Below are 8873 nucleotides of genomic sequence, written 5' to 3' on the forward strand. Positions count from 1 at the left end.
TTGACTTTTCTCTTGGTCTAAAGAGTGAACCATAGAGTATATTAGTTATGATACTGATATAGATCTATGTATGATTATGTAGATATAGAACGTGATTCCGTTCTGATCAACTGAAGGATTAGAATCGAATCAAAGCAAAGCTAAGGTGAGTGCAATTTAATTTGTACTTATATTGAATAAACATTTGGCTTGCGATGAGCCAGTGATGGAGTTACTATGGTAAGAAGTAACTCCTAAATGTTATTTGATTGGTGATCAATGTTATGATTTGTGTGATTATGAGATATATATGTTATATGGAAAATATGTGAAATAAGATATGAGCTTATATGAATATGTGATATGAATAAAGCTATAAGAAATGATTTATTGGATACATGCATTTGTGATGCGTGTTATATGATTAGATATATGTTTACACATACATATGGTATGTGACCGAAGAGAATGAACATGTGATTATAAGATCAATGATTACACGTACCATTTGGTACGTGACTGAAAGAAAAGTATGTTCATAAGAGAAAGGATATGAATAAGTAAATTGAACTGTCATGTTTAATGCCCATGTTATATGATAAGAGAGCTAGTGATATAGTTGACATGCCAAGGGTCGAGGGTTTACCTATGTTCTTCGGGACATATGGACTGTTTACCTATGTTCTTCGGGACATATTGACTGTTTACCTAGGTTCTTCGAGATCTATGGCCTGGTCCTTCGGGACGAATACTGAACTAGGTTCGGTGCCCCATGAGGGAATTGATACGAGCTGTGGTGACAGCATTAGTGAACAACCTCAATGTACTCACATACCTTAAGTTCTCAATAGTGTACATGGGCTAATAAAGAGATCAAACAAACATATTGAATATGATATGTATACGATGGGTTTATAAATGGTTATCAAATGTAAGTGGTTTGAAATGTGTTACATGAACCATATAATGTTATGTGTGTTTCTAATGATAATGATGATATATTTATGTATGATTTATGTTATATGAAATATTATATGTTTTATATGCCTCACTAAGTCAACGACTTAGCGTGTGATTGTTTCACACGTAGGTTTCGAGAAGAGTAAAGAGTAATGCGGAGCAAGACAGGTCAGTTCTCCTTACCAAATGTCAGATCAGAAAATATATGTACTGTATATAGAGTGTAGTTGGCATGTAGTCTAAAGATATAAATTGTATGAACTGATATATTTTGTAAACGTTTTGAATAAGTTTAAATGTTATAAAAGTTTTTAAATTACTCACTATTTATACGAATAAATGTTTGAAAAGTCAATGTGACACTTCGGACTCGTATCCGGGTCGGATACGGTTGGGGGTGTTACATTTACTGGTATTAGAGATACGGTTTAGTCGATTCTAGGCTAAAAACGAAATCAAAAGTGTTTTAAAAAGTGCACATGCCAACACAAAGTGGAAAAAAAATCTGATCTGATAGGGTAAGGAGTGTGATGTCTTGTTAATAGAGTTAATTGATACGTTATATGATGAATTGGATGATTATATGCACACGTGATATGTGATAGAAGAAATAATATGAGAGTTGTAAAGTGAAATACAAGACGATAGACCTGAAGGTAATAGCATTCACCTGCCCTGGCCAGGCAGGGAGAAGAGCAAAAACCTCAGGGAATGTCTGTATAAGATTAGAGAATGATTTATGATGTTGAATGATATTCCGATGTGTTTTCAATTGTATACTTCGTTAACTCATAGAATGAAAGTATTATAAAGGGGTGAGATGAGTATTGAGATTTGGTAATTGGTGAAATAATTCCAATTGCAAAGAATGTATATGAATGGTTAGATGAAGGTTTTTACTTTAGATTAAAAGAATCGATGTTGTTTAACAGAGTTATGAAGTTGGAGTATATTAAGTTAAAGGATTAGAAGCTGATGAAGGAAAATACAATTATAAGAAGATTTTGATAATAAAAGGATAAATGGATAAAGAAATGAAAAGATGGTGTTTAAAGGATTAAATATGATAAAGGGTTATAAGGAAGTACAGATTATAAGTTTGATTAGAAGTAAGAAAAGTATGTAAGGTTATATGAAGAGATTATGTGTATCGTATACAGGCAAGGATGAAAAAATGAGTAAAAGTTGGATTGTGGTGAATTAATTAGAAAATGAGGAAAGAAATCAATTGATTGATTTTTGATTTAGAGTGATAAGAATTGATGTTACTGTCTACAGGATAAGTAATATTATATGAATATTAGAAAGGTCAAAGGAAAAATACATAATCGAATGGGAGAAAAGACAACAATGGATTGATATTACTGGTTATTGTTTATATGATAAGCAACAAAAGATGAATGTATAAACGAAAAAGATAGTTGGAAAACTAAAGGATTGAAAAGTAAGTGTCTGATGATGACAAGAAAGAATAAGTCAGGGAAGCATTATAAGAACATTAGAAGATATGTTCTTATTAAGATGTGCAGTGAAAATTCGAGGACGAATTTTCTTATAAGGAGGGGAGAGTTGTAACATCCCAAACTACGGGTTAGTGACTAAATGGTAAACTTTCAGAAATTTGGTGATTAAAGTAGAAGAATGGACTAGTTCAATGATTTATCTGGAAATAATCCTAAATTGTTTAGTAATTATCAAATGAAGTAGAGGGCAAAATGTCATTTAACTAATAAATGAATTAAAAATAGATATGATAAGGATATATGTGTAGAGGGATAAGGATGAAGATATTCTCTTCATCTTCTTCTTCTTCTTCTTCATGTACGAGAGAGAGAAGAGCCAAGCTTGCAAAGGTAAGATTCCTTGTTAGCTGATTATTTGTGATTTTAAGAGTGGTTTTGATCATTAGGTAATACTTAAACTTATGGAAAGCTTAAGTTGTCCTAAAATCAAAAGATAAAGAAGTTATGAAAGATAAAGAAAATGAGTTTCTTAAGGAAATTATGGAAAGAGTTAGTAAGTGAATTTTGAGAAGGAATTTGACTTGTCATCAATCTAATTAAGGAATATGGAGTGTTAGAATTAGATTTAAAACATGTTAAAAATATATGGTTCTTGAAGTTAATAAAGATGAGAGGATATTAAGGTTAAAGACGAGATAATTTATTATAAATGAGTTTAAACATGTATATGAAAGTTAGGAATAAAAGGGGATGAAATATGAAGCATTTGAGCGAAGAGTGGATGATTTTCGGGTTTAAAAGAGGTTCTGGGCAGAGTGCATCGATGCACATTCATAGTGCATCGATGCATCAAGGTTAAAACCCAGAAATTGTTTGAATGTGCACCGATGCATTGGTAGTGCATCGATGCACTCTTTATAATAAAGACATCGAATGCAATTCGTGCATCGATACATAAGTAGTGCATCGATTCATCCCATTAATAGTGAAACATCGAATGCAATCGGTGCATCGATGCATCTCAGCAATAATACAACATCGAATATATTTTATGCACCGATGCATCAGTAGTGCATCGATGCATACCTTCATTAAAAGATGAAATTGACTTTTCTCTTGGTCTAAGAGTGAACCATTAGAGTATATTAGTTATGATACTGATATAGATCTATGTATGATTATGTAGATATAGAACGTGATTCCGTTCTGAATCAACTGAAGGATTAGAATCGATCAAAGCAAAGCTAAGGTGAGTGCAATTTAATTTGTACTATATTGAATAAACATTGGCTTGCGATGAGCTAGTGATGGAGTTACTATGGTAAAAGTAACTCCTAAAATGTTATTTGATGGTGATCAATGTTATGATTTGTGTGATTATGAGATATATATGTATATGGAAGTATATGTGAAATAAGATATGAGCTTATATGATATGTGATATGAATAAAGCTATAAGAAAGATTTATGTGAATACATGCATTTGTGATGCGTGTTATATGATATTAGATATATGTTTACACATACATATGGTATGTGACCGAAGAGAATGACATGTGATTATAGATCAATGATTACACGTACATTTGGTACGACTGAAAAGAAAAGATATATGTTCATAAGAGAAAGGATATGAATAAGTAAATTGAACTGTTATGATTGTTAATGCCCATGTTATATGATAAGAGAGCTAGTGGTATAGTTGGCATGCCAAGGGTCGAGGGTTTACCTATGTTCTTCGGGACATATGGACTGTTTACCTATGTTCTTCGGGACATTGGACTGTTTACCTAGTTCTTCGGGACATATGGACTGTTTTACCTATTCTTCGGGACATATGGACTGTTTACCTAGGTTCTTCGGGATCTATGGCCTGGTCCTTCGGGACGAATACTGAACTAAGGTTCGGTGCCCCATGAGGGAATTGATACGAGCTGTGGTGACAGCATTAGTGCACAACCTCAATGTACTCACATACCTTAATTCTCAATAGGTACATGGGCTAATAAAGAGATAAAACAAACTATTGAAGTGATATATATACGATGTGTTTATAAATGGTTATCAAAGGTAAGTGGTTTGTTCTTCGGGACATGGACTGTTTACCTATGTTCTTCGGGACATGACTGTTTACCTATGTTCTTCGGGACATATGGACTGTTTACCTAGGTTCTTCGGGATCTATGGCCTGGTCCTTCGGGACGAATACTGAACTAAGGTTCGGTGCCCCATGAGGGAATTGATACGAGCTGTGGTGACAGCATTAGTGCACAACCTCAATGTACTCACATACCTTAAGTTCTCAATAGTGTACATGGGCTAATAAAGAGATAAAACAAACATATTGAATGTGATATATATACGATGTGTTTATAAATGGTTATCAAAGGTAAGTGGTTTGAAATGTGTTACATGAACCATATGATGTTATGTGTGTTTCTTAATGATAATGATGGTATATGTTTATGTATGATTTATGTTACATGAAATATTATATGTTTTATATGCCTCACTAAGTCAACGACTTAGCGTGTGATTGTTTCACACGTAGGTTTCGAGAAGAGTAAAGAGTAATACGGAGCAAGACAGGTCAGTTCTCCTTACCAAATGTCAGATCATAAAATATATGTACTGTATATAGAGTGTAGTTGGCATGTAGTCTAAAGATATAAATTGTATGAACTCTGATATATTTTGTAAACATTTTGAATAAGTTAAATGTTATAAAAAATTTTAAATTACTCACTATTTTATACGAATAAATGTTTGAAAAGTCAATGTGACTTCAGACTCGTATCCAGGTAGGATACGGGTTGGGGGTGTTACAATAGGATTGTCGAGAGAGACGTTAGACCAAGTTTGATAAAGAGGTTACTAAGAAGACATCCATAAACTAATGTTTCGACATGTTTTGAAGGAAGAATGTTTATGACATCAACTAGTTGACTGAAGATAATGGGGGTAAATTGATTTTGATCTTATTCTTGAGACAGTGCACCACAAATCCCTAATATGAAGAGTGGAGTACTTACCTCCGGATGGTCTAAACCACCAAGAGATCATCAAATGAAGAAAAATTATGATAAGATCGTAGAGTACTACACTAGCGTTTGGAACATGTGGATAATCTACAGTTTCATTCTCATTATATAACCCCATATCAAATTCAAAACGTGAAGCTATAATCGTAGGGTCAATATTAATATATTGGCCTAAAAGATATGATCTAATGGCTATAGTCCCACATTGAGTTTCATTTTGAATACATACCGCATTGGAATAGAAAATGCAGACTAACTGTTGATAAACAATAGGTTTGAGCTGAAACATTTTATCAAACTTTCAAGCTTTAGGAATCGGAAGGTATTCAAAGTCAATATCTATCATAGCTTGAAGAGAATGAATACGCTCTTCCCGGATTCAATAAATTTGAAAAGAATTTATGTACCTAGAGTACAATTCGTCTCTACGACGTTCAGGCATGTTAAAACAAGATTCTAATAGAGATGAAGGTGGAGGAGGAATGAGATTAGGAGGTTGGTTTGAACGAGAACGACTCGATGAAGTTCTAGGGCGTTTGGGATTAGACATAGTTTAGGAATCGGAAAAAAGAACATGCATATTGAAACACATGTATGCAATTTAATCAATCCCAAAACTCAAATGAGTCCGCAATAATTCAAGGTTCTCTAAACCAAATTCTAATGGGCATAGTTTTTGAAAAACTATTTAGAAAACAACATTTGAAAATTATAATATGTATAGTTTTTCATGAAGACAACATAATTAAATCAAAAACATCAAATTTAAAAACTAAAATCAGATTTTCAATTTTTTTTTTAATTTCGAAAATTCAAAAATGTATTGAAAATTTGTGAGTTTTGATGAAATTGATTGTAAAATCTAGTTTATAATCATCAAAAAATCAATGCCCGATATAATGTTCATCCTAGAACTAATCTAAACTAGTCCTAAGATCAAAAATCAATGAAATATAGTTTTTGAAATATTACCTTGAAAATTTTCGGATTTGAGGGAATGTGATGTTGTTTTGCATAATTTGATGATAAAAATAGGATTAGGAGTTGAAGAGCTCGAAGATTCCGAAAAATTTTTGTTGATATTGAGCAAGAAGAGAATTTAGAGAGTGAGAGGGACGAGCGGCTAGAGAGGTTTAGTTTTTTTGGGTTTGAACCAAATGAGAAAAATAAGCCTTTTAAACCCAAAACCCGACGGATGCATCGATGCACATTCAAGGCGTGCATCGGTGCATCAACATGATGAATCGATGCACATTCAAAGGGATGCATCGATGCACTGTTAGGTGTATCGATGCATAAAGCACAAAAATGTCAAAAAAATATGTTTTAAACACTCAAAATGCTAAATTAATTGGCTCTAGTGGTATTGGTAACTCATATATTGAAAATTAATCATGTTCAATCAATCAAATTAATCCTTTAAACTACTTTTGAACATAAAATTAATTTTCATCAAGCAACATAAACTCCCCTTAACTAATAGTAAAGAATGCAATCAAAAATTATTATTATAAGCATTTTTTATTTATACTTAAAAGTGCTAGAATTATTTTAAACATTAAGTGAAGATAGGTCAGTTAAACCTAATTCTCTCCTAAGTGTCCAAAATCTTTCTTTGTCTAAAGGTTTTGTAAAGATATCCGCTAATTGGTGCAAAGTATCAACAAATTCTAGAACTACATCTTCCTTAGCGACATGGTCTCTAATGAAGTGATGTCTAATTTCAATATGCTTAGTTCTAGAGTATTGGATGGGATTTTTAGTGAGACAAATAGCACTAGTATTGTCACACTTGATAGGAATGGTACCTACTTCAATTCCATAATCAAAACGTTGTGCCAACACTACCGGCTGAAATATATTCTGCTTCAGTGGTAGATAATGCAACACAATTTTGTTTCTTTGAAAACCAAGAAATCAACATATTTCCAAGGAATTGGCAAGTATTGGAGGTGATTTTCCTATCTAATTTGCATCCTCCACAATCCACATCAGAGAAGGCATGCAAGCTAAAGCTAGAGTCTCTAGGATACCAAAGTCCTAAACTATGAGTGTCCTTAAGGTATCTAAAGATCCTCTAACAGCTAGTAAATGTGATTCCTTAGGACATGATTGAAATCTAGCACATAAGCAAACACTAAACATAATGTTCGGGTCCACTAGCAGTTAGATAAAGCAAAGAACCAATCATTGACCTATATAATTTAACATCCACCATTTACCTCATTCATCTATGTCAGCTTTATCAATGAGCTCATTGGAGTGTTATGTGACTTCCCATTTTCCAGTCCAAACTTCTTGAGCATATCTTTTTCGTACTTAGCTTGATTGATGAAGATGCCATCTTTTCTTTGCTTGATTTGGAGTCCCAAGAAGAATGAGAGCTCCCCCATCATGCTCATCTCGAATTCACTTTGCATTAGCTTAGAAAATTCTTGGCAAAGAACATCATTAGTAGAACCAAATATTATATCATCAACATAGATTTGAACTAATAATAAATCTTTACCTTTATGCTTTAAAAACAATGTAGTGTTAACCTTCCCTTTTGAAAAACCTTTTTTCAATTAAAAAGTTTGGCAATCTTTCATATCAAGCTCTATGTGCTTGTTTTAAACCATAAAGTGCTTTTGTCAATTTAAGAACATGATTTGGAAATTTTAAATCTTCAAAACCTTGAGGTTGTTCCACATACACTTCTTTCTTTATAAAACCATTTAAAAATTCACTTTTAACATCCATTTGATATAATTTAAATTCATGAAAACATGCAAATGCTAATAATATTCTAATTGCTTCCATCCTAATTACGAGAGCGTATGTTTCATCATAATCTATGCCCTCTTCTTGAGTATAGCCTTGAGCAACAAGTCTAGCCTTGTTTCTCACTATATTACCACTTTCATCAAGCTTATTCCTAAACACCCATCTAGTACCTACAGTAGATTTATTACTATTTCAACTAATGTCCATACTTTACTTCTCTCAAATTGATTTAACTCTTCTTTCATAGCCATAATCCAATGTTCATCTTTTAATGATTCTTTAATATTCTTAGGCTCTATGCATGAGATAAATGTAATATAATTACAAATATTTCTAAGAGAATATTGAGTTGTTACCCCTTTTGATGGATCACCTATAATCTCACCATCCTTGATATAGTTGTACTCTCTTGGGTAAGATACTTCCCTTTCTTCAATGGTTGGATTCTCGAGAGGATCTTGAGTTTCCTTATCTTTTGTTTCTTCCTTTGATAAAGGTTCTTCAACGTCATGTTCAACGTCATTTATGTTTATAATACCTACATCATCATTCAAACAAGAATCCTTCCTTGGAAGGGGATTATCATCGAAAACAACATGTATAGACTCTTCTACAACTAAAGTTCTTTTATTAAATACTCGATAAGCTTTAGAGTTTAAGGAAT

Source organism: Hibiscus syriacus, unplaced genomic scaffold, assembly GCF_006381635.1.
Source record: "Hibiscus syriacus cultivar Baekdansim isolate YM2019G1 unplaced genomic scaffold, ASM638163v2 tig00116962_pilon, whole genome shotgun sequence".
Lineage (NCBI taxonomy): Eukaryota > Viridiplantae > Streptophyta > Magnoliopsida > Malvales > Malvaceae > Hibiscus > Hibiscus syriacus.